General features: G+C 35.3%; 1 long non-coding RNA gene and 1 pseudogene across 1 annotated transcript in view; both read right to left on the bottom strand.

Moving 5' to 3' along the window:
- LOC141550817 (uncharacterized) overlaps positions 1–17732 on the bottom strand; it is a 36519-nt gene extending 18787 nt beyond the window's left edge. Inside the window, exons 1-2 of the long non-coding RNA XR_012484687.1 lie at positions 17671–17732; positions 15179–15291 (exon numbers count right to left, since the gene is read on the bottom strand). This is a non-coding gene — a long non-coding RNA (uncharacterized LOC141550817). The remainder of the gene's footprint in view (positions 1–15178; positions 15292–17670) is intronic.
- On the bottom strand, positions 1125–15088 carry LOC141552245 (cyclin-G1 pseudogene; annotated as a pseudogene).
- Positions 17733–26279: the final 8547 nt, after the last annotated feature.

The raw sequence follows: 26279 nt of genomic DNA, 5'->3' as shown, positions 1-26279 counted from the left end.
ATCAATTTATCAATCAAATAACATCAATTAAAGTCAATTACACCTTGACAACAATACCATCTTCCCAATACTTCTAGATTGGATTAATATTAACTGTCAATATGTAATTTAATCTCTTTTCCTTATACTACATTAAAATTTCACATTTGAGGATTACCTGCCATCGGGGGGGAGGGAGTGGAGGGAGGGAGGGGATAATTTGGAAAAATGAATTAAAAAAAAATAAATAAATAATTTTCACATTTGAGTTTTAGTTTTTACAAACATGCTTTCAAAAAGATATGTTTAGCCCTGAACACATTTCCAATTGCATTGTACATAATCACTTTTCAACTATAAGTTGTTTTCTCTTCAAATCTGAAAACATCAATGCTAACCTATTGCTATATTTCAGACTTTACAGTTTAAATCCATTCTAACATTGGAGTTCTGATATGAAATAAGCCTTTAAAATAGTTGAATTTTGTAATATGCCCTCCTGGCAGTTACAATTACTAATCTGCCTTAGGCCCAAAAGAGTACCTTTGACCACTGACCTTTGCAGTGTCAACTCTACCCGGTTCGCCTCCTCTGAGGCCTCCAAAGGTCTCTGACCACAATCTCTTGAATCTATAGTTTAATAACCAGTAGTGCGCTCAAGAACAGCCACGTGTAATCTTAAAAGCCTTTATTATACCTACTCACATAATGCCCTGACTTGTCAGCTCCCTAGTGAACACCTGGTCTGAAGACCTACTGTGTTCACTACCAAACTCCTTACCTCTCTGCTATCTGTCAGCTTGGCTCAGCTACCCCAGGTTAGGGAGCCAGGTTAAAGAGAGCGACTGGCTGCAAGCAGTGGGCTTATAAAGGGCCTGTGAGGTCACACACACAGCCAACCAGCGAGAGAGCTGTCACCCATTATGAAGCTATCTCAATATGGCCAGGATCCCACTCACAGGGCAGTCCTCTATCCACAGAGATTACTTCTGGGCCACTCAATCTCCTGTTGCGCTGTACCCGCCCATTTAAAGGGCCCTTACAATTCCCTTCTCTTGTTTTGTGGGAACCGCATCCTTACAATTCCTTTCTCTTGTTTTGTGGGAACCGCATACTTACAGAATTTCTTCACCATAAGAATCCTATTAAGACCCAGTTTCAGGGAGTGTTGGAAGATGAACAATTTTGTAATAACTATATTTCAACTGAGTTGCAGTACACCTATCCACAATTCACTTTGCTTCTGAACATTTGGCTTAGAATACTTGTTTGTTGAGTATCGAGTTAGGCACTTTGCTTCAAGTTCTTGCTGGAAGGTCAGATCTCTGTAATTTAATTTGAAATGTTAATTCTATAAACTTCTGTGCTTAATCTCCAGTGTAATTATAGGCAATGCCAATACAGAAATTTTGCTTTAGGAAACATAATCCTATAGCAGTGTGCCTTAAGCTGAGCTTCCAATCTTTCAAAACTGATTTTTTTCTCCTTTCAAATGGCAAGTTTTCATAAATGAGTGTATAATAAAGCTATAGAAACTGAAAGGCAGTAGTCACTTTGACTTTCCAACATACTTTCTCTAATACAATCTTTTCTATTCTTATCAAGTAAGAAACTATGAATTTGTATTGGTTTATTCAGATCAAATCAGTGGTTAATGAGACATTTTTCTCTTCCTTTGTCAACTTCACACCAATATAGAAGTAACTTAATCCCACATGTCCAAGATGTTTAGGCTGCCCTTCATTTTGGATAGAAATCTGTTCAGTAAATTCACAGCTAAAGAAAAAGTCTCTGTATTAAAACCAAAGAACTGAGTTAGAAAAAAAAAAAAAAGAAAAGAATTATTAGGCTAAAAAGTTCTTTCACTTCAAAGTCCCTCAGTCTTGCAGTCATTTGAGCAGATTTAGTTATTTTTAAGCCAGCGACTTTGGCTGACATCTGGATACCTGTCCAACAAAACATTTAGCTGGTATGGCAGCTTCTGAGATTCAGTTATTATCAGTGTCTCTATTATCTTGAGTTCCTTATGGTGATTCTTCCTCTGTAGCAAGGTCCCACTCTGGGACCTGTCCTCTTCTCACCCTGAAAAATTAGCCCAAATATCCCAAATTATGTGGGAACTCTGTGGGGGACAGTAGAGGGCTCTGGTGGGGAGGTTATGGAGAGGATTTTTAGGACAGTGGTTCCAGCAAGTTGAGAATGACGCTAGTTTCAGATTGTGGAGAATTGACTCTTATTTTTCTTTTAAGAACCTCGTGATGTTATTTGCTTTACCAATTGGATTTACTTAGCAATTTACCAATGTATATGTTTTTTTTTTTTGTTTACCTTGCCAACTTTATCCTTGAATCCTTAATTTCAGATTCATATTCTTTCATTTGATTCCTTCTTCTCTCTTTTTCTCTCACAGTACCTGATGCTGATTCTATTCCAGTATTGCTCATATATGATCACCTACTTGAGAGCCAATGTGGCTTCAGAAAGAGTAGAGGAATGGTCAGTATGGTATTTGCTGCCTGACAACTCCAGGAGAACTGCCAGGAGCAGAACAGAGAACAGTCTCCAAAGCTAAGGTATCACAAAGTATGGACTGATTCTCTATTGCTTGTGATAATTTTGGCCTTATAATTAACACCAAGAAAACACAGGTACTCCATCAGTCAGCACTACACCATCCATATGTGGAATCATCAGTTACCACAAATGGAGAAGGTTTTTTTGTTTTTGTTTTTGTTTTTTCCTGAGGCTGGGGTTAAGTGACTTGCCCAGGGTCACACAGCTAGGAAGTGTTAAGTGTCTAAGACCAGATTTGAACTCGGGTCCTCCTGAATTCAGGGCTGGCGCTCTATCCACTGCACCACCTAGCTGTCCTAAATGGAGAAGTTTTGAATGCTGTGGATAAGTTCACTTTCTTTGCCAGCATACTTTACAAGGATGTCCACGTTGATAGTGAGGTTGATACATACATTTCTAGCACTAGCTCAGTGTTTGGGAGACTCCACAGGAAAGTTTGGGAGAGCCGTTGTATTGAGCTTATTGTTATATGCCCGTGATACCTAGAGAGTAGTGCCATAGCAGGAAACTGAATCGCTTATATTTGAATTGTCTGAAAAATATTCTGAAGATCATCTGGCAGGATAAGATACCAGACACTTAGGACCTATTTCAAACTAAACTGCCAACTATTCAAACTCTACTGCAGAGAGCACTACTCTGTTGGGTTAGTCACATTGTTCAAATGCCAAATATATGCTTGCCAAAAAATGAAGAACTCACACAGGGCAAGAAGTCACAAGATGATCAGAAAAGGCAATACAAGGACCTCCCTCTTAAGAAGTTTAGAGTTGACTGTATGACACTGGCACAGGAATGCCCAGCATGGCATGCCCTTATCAGAGAAGGTGTTGTGCACCATGAGCAAAGCAGACAGAGTTAGCTCAGAAAAAACATGAGATGTGCAAAATTAAAGACTCCACTCCAAATATTCATATGTACTATTTGTGTCTGACTTATGGCAGAGCATTCTGAGCTCATATTAGTCTAATTACCCACAGTTGCACCCACTAATCTGACTCTAATATGGTGATATCATTTGGTCCTCTTCAAAAATGAAAGACAAAGGTAAGACAAGGGCCTCCAACAGTCTGAGCGACAGTGAACTATTTAAAAAGTTTGAGGGCCATTGGTCTAGAGAGTCTTATAACTGAGTGGATGTCAATAAACTCATCTTTTATCCATATTACTAGGTAATGAGTTCTAGTCCTTTCTCTCAGGAGCTTCCCTCAGACACTTCCCTTGGCACAGCCAACCTTTTTAATCCTTCTTGTCCCTATTGGAGGTAATCAGGGCCTGAACTAATGGGGTGGTAGTGTGATTAGTGAGGAAGAGTTGGTTTTCAGACTGTAGTTAGTAGAGGTATAAAATACAAGATTTAGCAACTTGTTGAATATGTAGAGTGAGAGATTGGGAAGTGGAAGATGATTTCAGGGTTGCAAATCTGGATGATAACAATAAAAATCAGAAAGTTCAGAAAAGGGGTTGTTTTGGGAAAAAAGTTAATGAATTAGTTCTTTTTGGTTGTTAAGATTGAGAGATCTATGTGACATCCAGTTTCTAATGTCCAATAGACAGCTGATGGCACAAGACTAGAGTCTCAGGAAAGCTGTTGGATATATAAATCTAGCAATTATCTGTATAGAGATGATAATTAAATCCATGGGAACTTATGAAGTCATGAGAGATTGTAGAGAAAGAACATGATATAGTCAGGGAAACTTTTAAGAATGAAGGAGACTTGAATATGTTTAAAAAGCATCAGGGCAGAAACAAGTAGATATGAAGAGATTGAAGATTAATGAGGGGGGAGATGGTAGAAAAAGTAATTGTTTTGGAGAAGCTAGTTAGGGATGGAATACCCTGGGATGCATGTGGAGGGTCTGCCTTTAGTGAGAGAAAGGTCAGTTCTTATGAAAGACTGGAGCAAAGGAGGAGGGAATGAGAGAGAGATGAAGTCAAAAGGTTTTGAGATGTAGAAGGGAGAAGAGAGGGTTCAAGGTGAGTGGTTCCTGTTTTCTCAGTAAAGTATGAGGCAAGGACCTCAGCTTAGAGGAGAGAGAAGGAGATATGGGAAGTTTGAGGAATCAATTTGTTGTTGTTCAGTCCTGTCAGACTCTTTGTGATCCCATTTGGGGTTTTCGTGGTGAAGGTGCTGGGGTTCCTTCTCCAGCCCAATTTACAGATAAGGAAACTGAGGCAAAAAAAAGGCTCAGTGATATGCCCAATGGATAGGAAGTGTCTGAGGATGGATTGGAACTCTCATAGATGATTCCTGTACCACCTAGCTGTCCCAAGAAATCAATTAGAGAAGAATAAAAAGATTACCTTTTAAACATATTCTAAGAGTTCATTGAACTTGGTACTGAGCTTTGGAAATTCTTGGAAATTTTATCCAACTCACAATCTCTTAAGCCTTTCTTTGAAAATAAGAATGAGGGGGCAGCTAAGTGGCCCAGTGGATAGATCAGGAGGACCTGAGTTTAAACCTGGTCTCAGACACTTAACAATTCCTTGCTGTGTGATCCTGGGTAAGTCACTTAACCCCAATTGCCTCAGGAAAAAAAAAAGAATGAAAATTTACTAAGCTTATAGAATTAAAATCTGTATCGATCACACTGGGGAGGAAGGGGGCAAGCATTCATGATTACATGTGACATATGATGACTACTTTGTGCCAAGTACTTAACATATATATCTCATCTGATCCTCATAGACACTCTTACGATCCCCATTTTATAGTTCAGGAAACTGACATAGATAGAGATTAAATGATTTGCCCAGGATTGGACAGTAAGTATCTGAGGCTGCATTTGAACTCAGGTCTTCCCAAGACTATATTCACTATATTACATAGTTTTAGATGCAAGTCACTTCATCAAAATAAAATAAAAAAAACCCTAGCTTTAGGAATTTAACTTTAATACCTCCTAATAATAATAAATCATGTTTGCTATAGTCAGATAGAGAAGACCCATTTCTATGGTAATGGGTATTGCTTGATGGAAAAGGGACTTACTTTCCCATAATAGCATGAACCTAAAGCATGGAAACAATGGAGAAAGATTTATTTTTCCATAGTGCCCTCAGTCTAAGGCAAGTGAGTTGGTTGGAGGAGGTCAAGAAGACATTTTTTTCTCATTATGCCCTGGGCTCAGGCAACAGTGCTAATTGGAAGATAATAGCAAAAAGTCAGAACAGAAAAGAAAAGCCTAGATATGGGACAGGTATCTGGGAGTCATCACCTGATCAGGAAGTTGACAGTAGCAGTGGCAATGATACTAGCTGTTAGATACTAAGCTGTTAATGATGAGATGGTGGATTTAGAAAAATGTGGAAAGGCTTGGACCTAAAAAGGATGATGTTATCCAGCTTCAGAGAAATAGAGGCCAAACAAGTGTAGTAAGCCTTACATAGAGGTATATGAATGAATATGTGTATATATGCATATTATTATAGATATCTATATCTATATATACATTTTTAGAATAAATATGTCCATGCTTAACTATAGCCTGCTTGGGGGAGATGGAGAGGAGGAGGAAAGGGGATAAAAAAGAGTAAAGTAAAAAGTCACAGCAGAGAACAAAAGAAAACCTTTATGGAAGCAAAGAAAAGATGGAAAGTTCTGAATTCAATGTGTATAACTTATTATATATGCTTTCTTGAAATGGAAAAGTGTTGTTTTATATTTTGAATCCTCTCTTATGTTCTGCTATGCATATGACATTTTTTCCTTTTCTATTTTTTCTTTTTTGTATGTTTTTAATAAATACTTTTTTTTTTTTAAAGAAACCAAATGATTTTACCAATAGAGGGTTTACTGACATTATCTTTTCCATAAGCTGGTGTTTTTCTTTTGACTTTGAAGTAAGTTGTCATTGACAATATGTATGTAATTTGATTTTAAATATGTATAGATCATTATCTACTGACTTAGCTTAATAAGTGCTAAGTTGGATGTTTCTACTTTGAGAGGTGTTGCAGATTTAGTGATATATGAATTTAGTATGTATTACTAGCCAATGTGATCTATCTTTAAGTCCCTACATATCTGAAATTATTGCAATCTTCAAGGATAGGGTGAAAATGATATGGGAAATGAAGGGACTAGGGCTACTAATACAAAGTGTGATTGGAAATCTGGGACTTCTTCCAGAGAATGTTCACTCAATGGAAAGAAATGGTTCTTATACCAAATCTTTCTTCTGCTATTTTCTCTCTTCTTTCTTCCCCTTTTTTCTCTCTTCTCTTCTTCCCCTTTTTGTTCCCTTCTCCCCTTCTCCTTCCCCTTCTCTTCTCCTCTTTTTTTTCCTTTTCCTTCTTTTCTCTTTCCCTTTTCCCTTTTTTTCTCTTCTCCTTTCCATTTTCCTCTTCTCCTCTTCTTCTTTTTATTGATGCTGTTGCTACTACTATTACTCCCCTAATATTTACATAGCACTATTACTACTACTACTACAACTACAACTACTACTACTACTACTACTACTACTACTACTACTACTACTACTACTATCTTTACTAACACCAACACCACCACCAAGACCTCTACTACCACGATCCCTGACATTTATATAATGCTTTAAAGATTTCCAAACACTTTATAAACATTTCGTTTGATGTTCACAACAACTGTACAAGATAAAGACTATTATCATCACTATTTAGTAGATAAGGAAACTGAATCTCAGATTGTTTTCAGGAGTTTTCTAGTAAGTCCTGGAGATAGGATTTGAATCTGAATCTTTCCTGTCACCACATCCTACATTACACAGACAGGGAGCAGGGAGCTCATCACAGAATTTAGTTTATGAGAAGTGATGCTTTTGGGGAGTGGGGGGAAGGGCTTATAACATTCATTGAATCAGGTTTAGTTCCTAAGAGTATGTCCTAATTTTTTTTAATAATAGCTTTTTATTTTCAAAATTCATGCAAAGATAGTTATCAAAATTCACTCTTGCAAAACCTTGTGTTTCAAATTTTTCTTGGCTCCTCCCTCCCCTAGATAGCAAGTAATCCAATATAGGTTAAACAGATACAAATTCTTCTAAACATATTTTCACATTTATCATGCTGCACAAGAAAAATCAAATCAAAAAGGGAAAAAAAGAGAAAGAAAAACAACAAAAACAACAGCAAAAAAGGTGAAAATACTATGTTGTAATTCACATTCAGTCCCCATAGTCCTCTCTTTGGATGCAGATGTCTCTTTCCATCACAAATATACTGGAATTGCCTTGAATCACCTTGATGTTGAAAAGAGCCACATCCATTACAATTGATCATCACATGATCTTGTTGCTATGTACAATGTTCTCTTGTTTCTTCTCCACTTAGCATCAGTTCATATAAGTATCTTCAAGTCTTTTTAAAATCATCCTGCTGATTGTTTCTTATAATACAACAATATTCCATGATATTCATATATCATAATTTATTTAACATTCTCCAATTGATGGACATCCACTCAGTTTCCAGTTCTTTGCCACTAGAAAAGGAGCTACCACAAACATTTTTGCACATGTGAGCCCTTTAAGGATACCCTATTATTAAGAGAGTCTAAAAAATTGGATTATAATCAATTCCATTGGTACAAGCATGCAATTAGTGTTTCTCTGGCCTCCTAAACCATGACTGTCATCCCTTTGTAATGCTTTTAGCATTTTTTTCAGCTTTTTTCCTGGGCAAAGAGATGGCACCAAATACAGTGTAAGATGTGTTCTACTAGCCCAAGAAGGGATTCTAGGATCCCATGGCTTCTTAGATGGGAAAGCCAGAATTTGAGCCTGCTATATTTGAAGGAAAATGATAAGGACACAAATTTATCCTCTAATTTACATAAAGAGGTAGCTGGGTAGAATGATGGCTAATGCCCTGGACTTGAAGTTAGGAAAACTTGTTTCAAACCTCATCTGTAAAATAGATAATGATAGTACCTACCTTACAAGGTTGTTATGAAGGTCAAATGAGACCATCTTTATAAAGTGGTTTGCTATTCTCATTTTTACCAGGTCAAAGGTGAACAAATAAGATCTTTCATTAACTGAAGTAATTAGAGAGATTTCTTGGTTTTATTCCATAGATCATTACCCTAATCCCTTCTGGGAACTGGGAAAGAGGCTGCTATGGTGGCTCCATTTAGGGCCCCTAGCCCAGTTCAGTCACACCCTAATTACTTCAGGGAGGAGTCCTTTCTAGGTTGAACTCCTTCTGGGAAGGAGGGGAACAGTACCTTGTTTTGAAACTGATAGTTAAAGAAAGACTGATAAATATTTTTTTTCAGGTTTAATCCAAAGTTTTCAGATCAGAATAATTTTTAAATGTTTTCTTAATATTTATAATAGAGGGAGCAGGGGCTTTATCTACTTTCACATTTATTCAGGATCACTCTCAAAACCAGTATAAGGCATACAACTGAAGGGTATTTCTGATTTGGTTGAAAACTGTGTTGTAATTTCTATAGCATAGAAACTATGTAGTTTCTATATTCCATATATAATTTCAATATTCAGGCAGATTGTTGTTTTCCAATTGTGTCTGACTCTACAAAATGCTATTTGGGGTTTTCTTGATAAAGATATGGATATGATTTGCCATTTCCTTCTCCAGCTCATTTTACAGATAAAGAAATTGAGGCAAAAAGGATTAAATGATTTACCCAGAGTCACACAACTAGTATCTGAGGCTGGATGTGATTCCAGGCTTGGCATTTTATCTATTGTGCCACCTAGCTACCCCATATTGGGCAAAGGGAAGATCAAAGAAGGAATAAGGTTATTGCTTGCAGTGGATGGGAGAATGATAATGGGAGAACTAGACAGAGAGAAGGAAGAACTAATTAAATCTTATTTTGATCCTTTTTTCTCTGCCAAGGAGATAACCTTTGGAATGTAAGTGACTAATAAGGAATAAAAAACTTGAGATAAATAAGGAGAAAATAAGAGGCTATCTGGTGAGTTGTCAAGAACAGCCAAACTGTATCCCAAAGTCTTGAAAGAATTGGCAGATGAGAAAGTTGCATCACTGAGGTGAGGAGGAGAGGTCTGAAAAATGTACTGAATTTTGAAATAGGCAACTGTAGATCACTGGGTTGACTTAAATACATTATTAAGGGAACGATTAGTGAATATGTAAAAAAGGGAGTAGTGGCAACAAAGAATGAATATGCCTTTGCCAAGAACAGGTCATGCCAGAATAACTTCATTGCCTTTTCTTTTTTGACAGTGCTAATGGACTGCTTGATCAGGGTAATACTATGGATATAATTTATTTAGATGTTAATAAAGCATTTGACAAAGTATTTTATGTTATCCTTGTTGACAAGATGGGTATATATGGGCTAGATATTAGGAAGATTCAGAATTGCTTGAATGACTGGACCCAAAGAGAATTCATTAATGAATCAAGGTAAACCAACAAGATCCAAATAAAGATCCAAAGGATCTATTCTTCACATTGTAAAGTTCGACATTTTCATCATTTTTTAAAAAAGTATAGATGGCACGTGCTAAATTTTCAGATAATGTAAAGCTAGAAAAAATTAGCTAGAATGTTGCAGGACAGAATCAGACTCCAGAGAGATCTTTATTAGGCTAGAATGATGGGCTGAACAAATAAGAGGATTAATGAACTTACTTTGAGGTTTAAAAAAATCAATTTCACAAGTACAAACTAAGACACGTTTAGTTCATCTGAAATAAGATCTTAGGGCTTAGTGGACTGCAAACTCAATATGAATCAATATGATATTGTGGAAGTTTTAAAAGCTAATATAGTCTTGGGCTTCATTGAAAAAGGCATAGTATTCAAAATAAGACAGGTAATGATCCCATTGTTTTGTACCCTGGTGAGGGAATATGGGGTCAGCACTTTAGGAAGGATGCAAATAAATTACAATGTGTCGAAAGGATCATGAAGGAACTGGAACCAATACTGTATAAAAATTAGCTAAAGAAACTGATGATATTTGAGCCTGAAGAGGTAGAGTGTCTGGAGTTCTTTTATTTGGAAAAGAGATTTCATTTACTTTGCTTGGACCCAGAAAGCAGCATTAGAAATGATTGTTCAGTGTTGCAGAAAACCAGATTTTAGTTTGATATAGGGAAAAATTTCTAGCAATTAGAGTTGTCTAAAGGGAAATATCAGAGTCCCCATCACTGGATATTTATCCTTCAGAGGCTTAATGATCATTTGCCTAAAATGTTTTATAGAAAATTCCTGTTCAGGTAAAGATTAGATTTCAGTTAACCTGAAGAGGTCAACTTTGAAATTTTGTGATTCTAAAATTACCATTAAAGCATTACGATAAAAATATATCTAAATCTCGAAATATCAAATGCCATATAATATGAATATAATAGCTGAAGATGATAATTGTCAAGGAAAATTCGTGTACAATGGATCTCTGTAGCTTTGACCTTAAGATGTTTGCCTATGGTATGTCAGGTACCTTATGGATACTAAAGACCTATATATTTCTATTTTTTGTTTGGAAAATATAATCACTATATCCATAGGGAACGAAGAATCACTGAGTTTTTAAATTATATTGTAATGCAATAAGATCTATGAATTAAGAAGATTGATTTCAGAGAGGTATGCAGAATTATTTAGGGAAGAAGGTCTTATGAATAGGAGGCAGGGAGATAAAGCTATTATAATAGTTGAGGGAAAAGGCAACAAGGGTCTGAACTGGAGTGGTGGTAGTAGGAATGAGGAGAAAATAGCTGTGATATTTTATAAATTTAGGGATACAAAGAACCTTGGAGAGGTAGAATCTGCTTTTCTTTTTTTTTTTTTTTTTTTTTTTTTTTTTTTTTTTTTTTTTTTGGCACTGGACTTGATTTGAACTCAGGCTGGTGTTCAAATAGCCTTCAGAAACTTAAAAGTTGTGAGACTTTTAGGAAAGTCACTTAACCTCTATATGCCTCAGTTTCCTAGATGTGAACCAGTAAAAGTTATCAAAAGAAGAGATTATGCTTATTATGTTCTCCCATCTCCTACTTGGAAAGCGAAAAAATGTCAGAAGCCCTGTGTGGCCAGAGTGGAGACAGAAGACTTGTACCAATCTTAGGCTAACAATCTCAGCCCTTTTGGAAAGAGCACAACAGTGCTCTCCGTAAAGGTTTTGGCAAAGACAGAAGCTGGGAGTGGTGAGAACACAACTGTCCATCAAGAAGAAAATCTAGGAAATCTACCAGAGGGATCCTCTATGCCCTGTGAAGAGTAAGCTCAACCAAGCAGGGAGATCATAATAGATGCCATGCCTTCCAGTGAACTTTGTGAGCATGCTCTGAGTTCTTTGGGCTCCCAAGTGAGAAAGAATATCTATCAGAGAGAATATCAAGCCCTGGGATTCCTTGAGCCATATGTGTTCAATGGTAAATTGTGCTTTGTGTCTACTCTTCCCCATTGAGTATGTGTATTTGTAGAGAGTGAACCTCAGGTTTTTTGGGGGGATGTTTTATATCAACTGTTCTTGCTATTCCATTAATGCTATTCCATTAAAATGCCTTTGATAGGAACTAATTGATCTACTGGATGATTGTTCATGGGCAACACAATGGGAAAGGCTCTTGAGCTAAAGAGTGGGAGAATCTACCCATGGAGTTACACCTAGAACCTGAGGTAAAGAACCTAACCTTCAAGTTCCTGTGCAAATTTAGGAAAGTAGCCTGGAGGGATTGTTACATGTACATAAAGACTTTCCCTTGATTTGTAACAGCAGCTGTTATTTACATAGCATAATGTGGTTTATTAATCTGCTTTTCAGATTCCAGTCTATCCATAACCATGCTTCATTATGTCCTCAGAACATTTCTTTTGCCCACTTTTCTAGTCCTGCTAGCTTCTTTTTGGCTCATTATTTCTTGGCTTCTTGCTTGTCCAGTTGTCATTCATCCTCCAGACATGTCTAGCCTAGCTTGGTTATGACATAACAAGGATTGCTTCAATGCTGGTGGGCTGGTCATATTCTGAATCCTTTGTTGTGCTTATAGTGGGATGAAGCATTACTCCAATGAATGAATACATTCCTGGCTCATTCAAAGAGCATACAGCTGTACCTTGTTTTATACTCTAAAATGAATTTTTACAAAAGGGTTATATTTTAAATGTTCCAGGGGACCTTATTCTTTAAAAGGACTTTGAAGTGCATTAATTCTTTAAAAGGTGAAGAATCCTTTGCAAGAAGAATGTTCATACCTAGTCCCCCATCTGTTTCATGTTATTGTATTTTTGTATAAGTTTAAAGGGAAATAGATTTTTTTTCAACAACTCTGCTTAGAGCTATCCCATCAGTCAATCAATAAGCATTTATTAAGTGCCTACTATGTACTAGGAAATGATGATTGTGATCAGCAGTGATGATAATTCAGTTCAACCAACATGTATTATTTGCTTACTACGGGTAATCCAATTTCCCAAAGGAAACTTCAAAGTGTTTTTAAGGATTCCAAGCCTCTTTCTAAAATAAAAGCATAACAGCATGTGTTTGGTGATGTTTTATATATATATATATGAGTCCTAGAAGGTTATAGTCTCTGAAGAAATAACAAAGAAAAATAATACCTGATAATATTTATATAGCACTTTAAGGTTTATAATTATTTTGTTGTTCAGTCATTTTTTTTTGTCTTATTTGATACCATTTAAGATTTTCTTAGTAAAAATATTGGAATAGTTTGCCATTTCCTTCTCCAGCTCATTTTACAGATGAGAAAACAGAGGCAAATAGAATTAAGAGAAGCAATGTGAAAAGAACATCATGAAAGAAACATACAACCAAAACCCCCAAAATATGGGTCATTAACTTAGAAAGGATAGATAACTCTACCACAAGAAGCAGTGTGGTACAATGGAAAGATCTAGTGTCAGAATCCTGAGTTCTCATTCTACCTCTGATAGTACCTATATAACTTTGAGCATATCACTTCATTTCTTCGGGGTCTTAGTTTCCTCAAATGAAAAATTAAGAGGTTGGCCTCAGGTCATTCCAAAACTAGATTGATGATCTTATCAACTGATGGCCAAGGCTTGACCTCCACTGGTATCCTCACTGTATCAAGAGAATACAGAGCAAGTCCCCATAAAGGTCCCCATTTCCCATGAAGAAGGTTGAATATTCTCCCATGTGAGTTTGTGGGAAGATATTGATAGGAGTTGTGTAGGATGAGGTGCCATTTGAATTAAGAAAAAAACCCACATCTCTGGGATCACAAATCTGTTGAAGCATTGGAATACATGTAAGGCACCATGCTAGGTACTAAGAATATAAATAAAAAAACAAACAAAAAACCCAAACTTGATATCAAGGAATCTTACATTCAACCTACATCAAAGAATGTTATATCTGCAAAAATAAGTATAAATGTGATTTTGTTTGCAAATGGAATTTAGTTCTCTAGAAATTTTTCAATGTATAGAATTTCTTTGGGTCAGTTAAGTGACACAGTGGCCAGAGTGCTGAGTCAAGAAGCCCTATGTTCAAAATCAGCCTTAGACACTTTTTACCTATATGGTTCTGGGCAAGTCACTTTACCCTGCTTGCCTCAGTTTCCTCATCTGTAAAATGACCTGGAGAAGGAAATGGCAAACCACTACAGTATCTTTGCCAAGAAAACCCCAAATGGGGTCAACAAAGATTTGGACACTATTGAAAAATGACTAAAGAATAACAACAACAACAAATCTTAATCTTGATGGAAAGAGATTATTGTGATTAGTCTGTCCACGATGATTTCCGTCATAGGGTTTTAATTAAATCTTTTCCTGTGAATTACAAGATTGTGAGTATACTGTTGTTTCTGTGCCTGTGGTCTGTTAGAAGCAATAGAAAATACAGTCTAAAGCTAATTTTATATTCCTGGCCCTGAGGTTAATAACATAAATTCATTCAGGAGAAAACAGCCTTTGGTAAGAAGCATAGTGTTAAGCGTTAGCAGAGCCTGGTTAAAAATGGTTTTGAGTCATGCTTCCTAGCCTGTGCCAGCAATTTGTAATGAAATGACAATGCTATGAGTTAAGCTGCCATTTGTGGCATCAGGAAGCACAAACATAATGTACCTGCAGAAGATATGTGCCAAAGGCCAAGTCACTTTGAAACTAAAAACGCCTTCTAAGTCCTTTATTGGCTGACGGTAGCCAGGAAGATATAAATGTGTCAGGTCTAGTGTGGGAGTGTTCAGTTACATTCAGGTAAGACCATGCAGACTAACTAACATGAATAAGTCTTGCAAATATGTGCTTAATAACCATGTCGTTCCATGTCAATTTTTAATCCTAGATAATTAGCAGATAAATAATTGGTTGAAGAAAGGAAAGTGATGATAGATGTCTCTGCATTTTGCTGAAACTAATGATCTATGGTGGATTAAGACCCACCCTCTTTGGAAGTGTTGATGACTTCTAATTTAGAGGCCCCCTGTAGTTACCTTCCCATTCTAAACAGCAACACTCCAAAAAGAGATGTCAGGGGAATTCCATGACATGTATATAACAGGGTAAGGACAACAGCACCAACATTGATTTCTCTAGCTGCCTGAAAACCAGCCTCCATAATCGGTGAAAAATCATCAGAAGGTATCTCATCATTGCTATTTTTACCACACTAGCCATGTGACATTCATTCACATAACATATTAATTACCTTCTTGTTCAGGACTCTTGCCAGGCGCTGTGCCAAGCTTGTCCATTCTCTTGGCTTTGTCTGTCCTGGATGCTTCGAGGGAGATGTTGCTCTTGCATCAAATATCTGAATTTCTTAGTAGAAAAAGAGAGCATTAGATTTGGAATCAGAAAATCTGAATTCTTCAAGTGCTAGCTTTGCTCTTTTGTTCTATTACTTTTAATCTCTCTGGGTCTTAATTTCCCCCAAAAATGGGGAAGATTTTTGCAGTAACTATCTCCCAGTATTGTCATAAGAATATATAATAAAATAAAATAATATCTATAAATCATCATATGTCAACTGCAAAGTGATTACATAAATATGAATTATTATTATTGGCCATGATAGCAAAGTATTATATAGCACAAAGGTGTGCTAGATAATTACAAAACAGAGAAGCAAGAAGAGAAATAAACTTTTAATTGGCTAAAATAATAAAGGCTAAAAAGATTTTAACAAAAATAGTTATAATAATTTGAAAACTTCTTGTACAATTTAAGCTCAATTAGATGATTTATAGTGGCATGAAGGGGACCTTGAATTCTCTTAAACAGTTCTTCTAAATGACCTCAAATTTCTGTCAAGCTAGACTATCTAAGGATATCTAGATGTCTAAGGATCAGCCTACTTAAAATACTAAGTTTGTCACTAAACAGTGGGATATCTGGTGATGATTTTTTTTTTTTTTTTTTTTTTGGCCAAAGCAACTTATGGAGAAGTTGTAGTTTGCATAATGCTTAATTGCATAACTATCAATCCTAATGAAATCAAGGCTCTTTTGAAATTATTGTGGTTGTAAATTCTAGATAATGCTGGAGTATAGCTATTGTAGTTTCTAAAAGAAAATATTTGATAGAAATGAAAAAATTTGGTGGCAGATTTCTAGTATTCAAGAAAGCCTCTTCAAGTGTTCATTCCTCCAGTTGCAATTTTTATGGTATGAAGAGAATGGAACTTCATTTAAGGATCTCTCTCCTGAGATCAAAAATGTCCTCAGAATTCTCTAGTCCTTAGAACATGGGTCTGGCTGTACCTTTTATTTTCCTGTTTATTTCCAACTTCATTATCTTTTTGGACTTCTCTATGAGAAGTCACGAAACACAAAAATTGTGTTATGTAAATGTCTTGGTAGAGTAAAAGTAGTGTCCCAAACAAGGGAAGTGAAAGACCTACTATGCTTTGCTTTAGACCATATTTGAAGTACTGGGTATAGTTCTAGTTCACCACATTTTAAGAACAAGTTGACAAAAACCCAGAGACCTTTGGAAGTCTTATATGTCTATCTCATATAAGAAGCAGTCAAAGAAAGGGAGCTTGTTTTTTCTAGAGAAGAGAAGACCTAAACCTATTTGGCTCTGTCATCAATCTCTTTATGATAGCCGTCTTTTGATATTTAACGAATGGTTATTTAGAAGAGAAATTTGACATACTCTGTTTGGATTGCAAGGTAGAGCTAGAAGTAATAGGGGAAAAGATGGTGAAAGAGAAATTTCAACAGCATAACTAGCACAGAATGTTGAAAATGGAATGGGCTACTTTCTGTAATGACTTCCTATGAAAGGAGAATAAACCCCGAGTTGATGACCATTCATCAGGGATAGTTTGTATCAGAGTTGCTTAGACCAACTCAGATGCTCAAGGATTCTCAGATGATTTCTAATAATCCTTTCAATTCTAGATTCCATAAATAAAATGATTCTAGAATTTTATTTTAGAGTGCTTTGTTTTGAACTCATAATAGCAGTTTTGTAGGCTGATTAAGACATCAGTTCTAGTAAATTCAAATCTTTCTTTTGGATAAAAATGCAATGAACATTTGATTGTATAATCTATTTTACTCCAATACTATTTGTCTTCTTTCGTCCATTTAGTAAATTAAAATCATGATGTGTTTCATTCAATGAATTGTGGTGGCTTTCAAAAGAAGCACATAAAGGTATCATGATTCTTGGGTCTAGTGCCCAAGAAAAAAATTGGAAGTCAGTGTGGATTATTTCTGAAACCTGTCAGCTAAATGTATTGGTGTCATCAGAAAAGCCAACAAAATGTCAAGCATCATCAAAAAAGGTCTCGAAAACACAAGAAACATTATCCTGTTTTTATATAAAACAATGATGCTTCTTCCTGGGCACACAGGAATATTTTATGCCATCCAGATAACTAGAATGAGCAGAGAAATGTGATGCTTTTTCTATAAAAACAGAGAAAAAAGCCTTACATCTCTTGATTTGGTAAAGAAAAAGGCTAAGGGGGGGGGTGTCATGATTTTATAAAATCATAAATAGGATGGAGAACCTGGATACAGACTTGCTCATTAAATCCCAAATTCTAGGACAAAACCTTTCAAAAGATTTGTAGTGATAAAAGGAAGCATTAATTCATTTCCCCAGATGCAAAGCTATAACTGGAAATTCCAGCACCTGGGGGCAAATTTTGTTTTCAAAGAGAGGAACAAAAGCCCCTGGACTTACCAAGGCTGCTGTACATTCTCATTTGCACTGATCTTGAGTGCCTTGTCAGATCCAGACTTCTAGTAGAGGGTAGGGAGAGAGCTGTATTTTATCTTGACTAGATATAATATGCACATATTGGGAAATATGGGACCCTGTGAAGGGGAATGTTGCTAAAGAGACTTTTGAGAGATTATGTCACAAGTGTGGGGAATGCATTTCCTATCTTAGTAGTTCTTCACATTTCAAGGCCTTCTACAAATCCCATTCCATCATCCTGGGGAGCAGTTGTGCCCTCCTGGATATCAGTATCCTGACCTTAGAGTAGGAAACTACCAAACTCTTATTGGCTTTGTGCTAATTGTAGCTCTGCTTTTTAGGAACTCCTCATCCCAAAGACTAGTGCACATAGGAAATTGAAATTGATTTAAATTATGATAAGTCTAATCTTCAAATTTTGGGGGTATAATTCCAAATTGCTTACCAGAATGGATGGGCCAATTCACAGTTCCACCAATAGAGCTCAAATGTGCCTTTCCCCACCAAAATCCTATATCATTTATAATTCTTCTCTTTTGTCAATCTGATGAATATGATGTAGAATCTACAGAGTTGCTTTAATTTGCATTTCTCTAATTGTCAGAAGTATGGCACATTTTTTCATAGTATTTATACCTTATTTCTTTTTTTGAAAATGGCCTGTTCATATTCTTTGACCATTTATCTGTAAAAAGATGACTTTTATTCTTAAAATTTGAATCAGTTTCTTATGTTTTAAATATGATATCCTTCTCAGAGAAACTTGCCACAAAGATTTCTCCCTCACAAATTCTATTTCCCTTCTAATTTCAACTTAACAGTTTTATTTATATGAAAAAAATTTAAATTTCACATAATCAAAAACTATCCATTTTTGGTATTCTGATATTTATAGCCTCTCTTAGTAATTTTTTCCTTGCTTCCCTATTTGTTTATGTTTACCTTTTATATCTAAACCATGGGATTTCTGGTATACCAAAAAAATTAGACCAGAATCAGATCATATGCTTTAAGTAACTATGGGTAAAGAGTGAAAATTTAACCAAGCAAGGAAATGAGGCCATTAAAATGATAAAATAATATTTTTTATTATATGAAACTGAAAAGCACTTGCTAATACAAAAATTAATGTCAATAGGATAGTGGAAATAGTTGAGAAAAAATATTGTTTCAAACATCTGTTGAAATAAATTTAAATTAAGCTATGTCTAATCTTTCAGATCAATATCAATTTAATAACTTTTTGGCCATAATTCCAAATCATTTACCAGAATGGTGGGACCATTCTGAAAAAGTTGTATTATATAAGCAATATATACAACTAACAAAATGTATAAGTTTTAAAGGTAGTCCCTAGTAGATAAATTTCTAGAAGATATGAACAAATAGTTCTCAAAAGAAGAAGAGAAAACTATTAACTAACATTAAAAAGCTCCATATAACTAATAAATGCAAATCAAAACAATCTTAAGGTTAATAACTTTATAAGCAGAGAATTGGCAAAGGTGAGAAAGGGTGATAATAATCAGTTTTAGAGTATCTGTGGAAAGACAGGCACATGAAAATGTTGGTGAAGCTATTGAATTAATCTGACCATTTTGGAAAGCAATTTGTAATTATGTAAAAGAAATGACTAAAATATCCATGCCCTTTATTCAAGAGATTACACTGATGAGCATATATTATAGAGAAATTAATGGCAAAAAAGAAAGTTCTTATATACATTAGAATACTTATAGCATCACTTTTTGCAGTTAATAAAGAACTAGAAACAAAATAGATATTCATCAATTGAAGAATGGCTAAAAAAATTGTGGAATGTGAATATAATGGAACGTAATTGCTGGGAATCATTTTTTTCAATCATGCCTGACTCTTTGTGACCCTATTTGGAGTTTTCATGTCAAAGATAATGGAATGGTTTGTCATTTGTTTCTCCAGCTCATTTTACAGATGAAGAAACTGAGGCAAACAGAGCTAAATGATTTGCTTTGGGTCATATAGCTTGTAAGTGTTTGAGGTCTTTTTTGAACTCAGGAAATGAGTTTACTTAACTCTTGGTTACTCTATCTGGTACTCTATCTACTGTATTACCAAGTTGCCCTACTGTTCTGTAACAGATGATTTATATGATGAAACCTGAGATTTGTGGAAAAGTTTACTTGCAGTGAAATAAGCAGAATCAGGAAAATAATGAATACAATCGCTACTGTGCAAAAATATAAATGGAAAGAGAAAAAAATTGAAACTGCAAGTTGCAATATTAAAATGACCAAGTTTTACTCTTAAAAGGAAATATGAGAAGCTCTTTCCCTCTTAATGCTTTACAGAAGTGAGAGGCAATTGGTGTGCTGATCTATTGATTAGTTTTTCTGGCCATTTTTTCCTCTTTGGGGGAATTATATAGTATAAGGTATGGTTCTCTGGGAGGGATATGGGAAATAATATAGCAGAATGCAGGTGATTAAAAAAAAAAGAAATAAATGAGACATTATTTATAAATGAAATATCCAGAAGTGTAGGCAATATTCCAGATGTAGTTTGACCTTATCAGAGTATGTATTATTTACTGTCTTCTTATTTCTAGTTGATTTCTTGTTCAATCCAGCCTCCAGATAGGCTGCTAAAATAATCTTCCTTCAAACATGGGTCTGAACACTCCCTGGCTTAAATAGGTTCAATATTTACCTTTTGACTCTGGGATAAATGTGAAAACCTCTCAGCTTGGCATTTACAGTCCTTCAAAGTCTGGCTCTTCTCCATTTTGCACAGGCTGTATTATGTGCCTGAAATGTACTCCTTCTTAAGATCCCCATCTTCCTTCAAGGCTTAACACTTTCAAAATGCCATTCTATGAGTGCTCCTCTTAAAGACTTGTATGAACTGATGCAAAGTGAAATGAGCAGAACCAGGAGAACAATATACATAGTAATAGCAACATTATGTGATGATCAACTAAGACTGACTTAGTTCTCAGCAACACAGAGATCCAAGATAATTTCAAAAGACTCATGATGGAAAATGCTATCCCCATCCAGAGAAAGAACTGAAGTCCAAATGCAGATTGAAGCATACTATTTTCACTTTGTGTGTATGTGTTTTTCCCTTTTGGTCTGTGTTAAATTCAGGAACAGATCTCAAGGGCAGAGAGTAAGAGGCATTCAGAGGCTTATTCTGCCTGAGCCTGATAACAGGGCATTGAAGGTATTGAGTAAACCTCATTAACGAGGAAAAGCCTCCTCACTCTTGCTAATCATGCTCAAACTTGTGCACTCTCAGCCATGTGACCTGGGGACTATAAAAAGGGGGTTGCAGAACTCCAGAGGAATTCCGGGGGGAACTCCAGAGGGAAAGCTAGAGGGAATGTTAGGGAACACTATGTAAAGAGTTAGAATAAAGACCGGTTGCCGCATACTTGAGTGACTGTCATCTTCTGTGGGGGAACCTCTAAAGAGGTAGCTCTCTGATTGAAATTATTAGAGCCGAAGACGTCTGAAGACCTGGGGAAGGTAAGAAACCAATTGACCCCTGCTGAGATAAGCAGCTGGGACTTAACGAGTCTGTTTCTTCTTTCACAAGATGATAAATGTGGAAATATTTTGCATGATTGCACATATATAATCTTTATGAAATTGATTACCATCTTAGAAAGGAGGGAAGAGAGGAAAGGAGAAAATTTGGATTCCAAAATTTCATTTAAAAATGAATATTAGATGTAGAGGACAGGAACTCTGAAAAGGTGTACTTAAATCTAGGACAGCAGGATATTTATAATTAAGTACCTACTCAATGTGAGATAATGGTTCTCTAAGCACATAATGATGTAATCAATCTAGTTGGTATATAATTAGGATAATATGGTAGTGACATAATTGTACTGGAGTATTTAAAGGGAGTCTCAGACTCAGAATACTCTCTCAGCAACAGGTCTCTCAGCCACAGTTCTCTTTGCCACAGATCTCAGCCAAAGACACAAGAGAAGATGCTTAATTCCAGACTCCTTCACTCCTCCATTAAGACCAAAGATTCGGGCTGATCCCAAGGTCCTCCAGAGATCTAGCCCAGACTTTGCAATTAAAAATTGTCTTTACTTATAATTGGAAAAAAATACTACTTAAAAGAAAAAGAAAAAATCCTTTTCCTCCTCAAATTATCTTTTGGAATCCTTGGTTCAAAGTCCATTTACATAGAATTATTCTCATTAATGGAGATTGATTTCTTGGTGTTCCATGCCTATAGGAGGGATGGACTTGGGGAGGGCTTTAAAGAAGACTGATCTTGGTCTTCTGGTTTCCAGTTTTAAGAAAGGAAACATGGGGTTCGAGATTCTCTTTAAATTTCTAAAGGTAGAGAAAAACTGAAAAACAGTTGACATATAGAGAAGCTGGCACTGCAATCATATCTCTAGCCTATACTTATTTCATAAGAGACAATTTTACTCTTCAAATGAGATCTGGGGCCTTTTCAGTTGAATTCAAATTATTTTGGTCCAATAATGCATTACTTGTAGAATGCCCTGATCCAACCATTTTGAAAAGCAAATTGGAACTAAGTCCAAAAGGCTATAAAACTGTGTATACCCTTTGATCCAGTAATACCACTATTAGGTCTGTCTCCCAAAGAGATGACAAAAAAAAGGGGAAAGGATCCACGTATGTAAAAATGTTTATAGCAGCTCTCATTATGACAAACAATTGGAAACTGAGGGGATGCCCATCATTTGGGGAATGGTTGAACAAATTGTGGTATGTGAATGGAATGGAATACTATGGTTCTATAAGACATGATGAGCATGTGAATGTTAAAAAAAAAATCTGGAAATTCTTACATGAACTGATACTAAGTGAAGTGAGGAAAACCAGGAGAACATTGTATATAATAACAACATTGTGTGATTATTAACTTTGATAGACCTTGTTCTTCTCAGTAATACAATGATCCAAGACAATTCCAAAATATTCATAATGGAAAATGCTATGCAATAGATCTATTTTAGAAACAGAAATTGAACAGGCTAACAATGAGCTTCCTAAGAAAAAAGCATCAAAACCAGATGGATTTACAAGGAAATTCTACCAAACATATAAAAATCATCCAATTTCAATATTAAATAAATTATTTGGAATAATAGGCAAAGAATGAGTTCTACCAAAACCTTTTATGAAACAAATATGGTGCTGATACTAAACCAGAAGGAACAGAAACAGAAAGAAAATTATAGACCCATTTCATTAATGAATAAGGATGCAAAAATCCTAAAGAAAATACTATTTAGAGAGTTCAACAATATATATTAAAGATTACATATTGTGACCAACTGGGATTTATATCAGAAATTCAGGGATGGTTTTTAACATAAAGAAAACTATGAACATAAGTTATTCTATCAATAATATGAGTACTCATAATTACATCAAAATCATATTATTGTATAAATAAATACAAAAAAGGTTTTGAGAAAATATATTAAATCATGTCTATTAAAAACATTTGAAAACATAGATTTAAATTTCCTTAAAATGATAAGAGGCATGTACTTAAAATCATCAACAAGCACTCTTTACAGTGGGGATAAGTTAAAAGCTTTCTCAAAAAGATCAAGAGTGAAACAAATATGCCTCTTATCACCAATATTATTAAATATTATATGGGAAAATCTAGCAATAGGAGTAAGAGGAGAAAAGATATCGAAGGAATCAAAATGGGCAATAAAGTAATTAAACTATCTCTTTTTGCAGATAATATGATGATTACCTGGAAAATCCTAGAGATTCAACTAACTGATGCTAAGTGAAATGAGCATAACCAGGCAACAGCAAGATTATTCAATGATTGATTCTGATTGACATGGCTCTTTTCCACAATGAGGTGATTCAGGCCAGTTCCAATGGTGTTGTGATGAAGAGAGCCATCTACACCCAAAGAGAGGATGATGGAATCTGAGTGTGGATCACAACATAGTATTTTCACTCTTTTTGTTTTCTTTCTCATTTTTTCCTTTTTGATCAGATTTTTCTAGTGCAGCATGATAATTGTAGAAATATGTATAGAAGAATTGCATATGTTTCACATATATTGGATTACTTGCCATCTAGGGAAGGGGATGAGGGGAAGGGAGGGAAAAAATTTGGAACACAAGGTTTTGCAAGAGTGAAAACTGAAAATTATTCATGCACATATTTTGAAAATCAAAAGCTTTAATTAAAAATAAGGAAAGAAAGACGAGAGAATGAGAGATATCCTATTTTAGATAAATGTAGATACCTGGGAGTATAACTACCCAGTAATTATATGAACTACATTTATATAATTAAAAAATACTTTATATGCAAATAAAGTCAGATTTCAATAATTTGGGAAATAGTAATTGTTTATGAGTGGGCAGAGCCAGTATGATAAAAATTGTAATTCTACCTAGAGTAATGTACTTATAAAATGTCATTCCCAATTAAATTACCAAAAAAAAAATTATTGTGCTAGGAAAAAAATCACAAAATTTATTTGGGAAGGACAAAAGGTCAAGAATGTCAAATAAATTAATGGGGGAAATGTAAAGGAAGAAGTTTTTTTTTAATTTTTTTTTATTTTTTTATTTTTTATTTATTTTTTATTTTTTTATTCATTTTTCCAAATTATCCCCTCCCTCCCTCCACTCCCTCCCCCCAATGGCAGGTAATCCCATACATTTTACATGTGTTACAATATAACCTAGATACAATATATGTGTGTAAATACCTTTTTCTTGTTGCACATTAATTATTAGCTTCCGAAGGTATAAGTAACCTGGGTAGATAGACAGTAGTACTAACAATTTACATTCGCTTCCCAGTGTTCCTTCTCTGGGTATAGTTATTTCTGTCCATCATTGATCAACTGGAAGTGAGTTGGATCTTCTTTATGTTGAAGATTTCCACTTCCATCAGAATACATCCTCATACAGTATTGTTGTTGAAGTGTATAGTGATCTTCTGGTTCTGCTCATTTCACTCAGCAACAATTGATTTAAGTCTCTCCAAGCCTCTCTGTATTCCTCCTGCTGGTCATTTCTTACAGAGCAATAATATTCCATAACCTTCATATACCACAATTTACCCAACCATTCTCCAATTGATGGACATCCATTCAACTTCCAGTTTCTAGCTACAACAAAAATAGCTGCCACAAACATTTTGGCACATACAGGTCTCTTTCCACTCTTTAGTATTTCTTTGGGATATAATCCCAATAACAGCAATGCTGGGTCAAAGGGTATGCACAGTTTGACAACTTTTTGGGCATAGTTCCAAATTGCTCTCTAGAATGGCTGGATTCTTTCACAACTCCACCAACAATGTATCAGTGTCCCAGTTTTCCCACATCCCCTCCAACATTCATCATTATTTGTTCCTGTCATTTTAGCCAATCTGACAGGTGTGTAGTGGTATCTCAGAGTTGTCTTAATTTGCATTTCTCTGATCAGTAGTGATTTGGAACACTTTTTCATATGAGTGGAAATAGTTTTAATTTCATCATCTGAGAATTGTCTGTTCATATCCCTTGACCATTTATCAATTGGAGAATTGTTTGGTTTCCTATAAATCAGGGTCAGTTCTCTATATATTTTGGAAATGAGACCTTTGTCAGAACCTTTCCTTTAAAAAATATTTTCCCAATTTGTTACTTCCCTTCTAATCTTGTTTGCATTAGTATTGTTTGTACAGAAACTTTTTAGTTTGATGTAATCAAACTCTTCTATTTTGTGATCAATAATGATCTCTAATTCTCCTCTGGTCATAAATTCCTTCCTCCTCCACAGGTCTGAGAGGTAGACTATTCTCTGTTCCTCTAATCTATTTATGATCTCATTCTTTATGCCTAAATCATGGACCCATTTTGATCTTATCTTGGTATATGGTGTTAAGTGCGGGTCCATATCTAATTTCTGCCATACTAATTTCCAGTTTTCCCAGCAGTTTCTTCCGAATAATGAATTTTTGTCCCTAATGTTGGTATCTTTGGGTTTGTCAAAGATTAGATTGCTATAGATGTACCCTTTTTTGTCCTTTGTATCTAATCTGTTCCACTGATCTACCGTTCTATTTCTTAGCCAGTACCAAATGGTTTTTGTTACTGCTGCTATATAATATAGTTTTAGATCAGGTACACTTAGACCACCTTCCTCTGACTTTTTTTTCATTAGTTCCCTTGCAATTCTCGACCTTTTATTCTTCCATATGAATTGTGTTGTTATTTTTTCTAGGTCATTAAAATAGTTTCTTGGGAGTCTGATTGGTATAGCACTAAATAAATAGATTAGTTTGGGGAGTATTGTCATCTTTATTATATTCGCTCGGCCTATCCAAGAGCACTGACTTTATTTTTGTGGCAAGTGTTTTGTAATTTTTCTCATATAATTCCTGACTATTCTTTGGTAGATGGATTCCCAAATACTTTATACTCTCAACATTCGTTTGGAATGGAATTTCTCTTTGTATCTCTTGCTGTTGCATTTTGTTGGTGATATATAAGAATGCTGAGGATTTATGTGGATTTATTTTGTATCCTGCACTTTGCTAAAATTCTGAATTATTTCTAATAGCTTTTTAGCAGAG

The sequence above is a fragment of the Sminthopsis crassicaudata genome, chromosome 1, assembly GCF_048593235.1.
Source record: "Sminthopsis crassicaudata isolate SCR6 chromosome 1, ASM4859323v1, whole genome shotgun sequence".
Taxonomy (NCBI): domain Eukaryota; kingdom Metazoa; phylum Chordata; class Mammalia; order Dasyuromorphia; family Dasyuridae; genus Sminthopsis; species Sminthopsis crassicaudata.
This window is presented reverse-complemented; position numbering and strand designations above follow the sequence as displayed.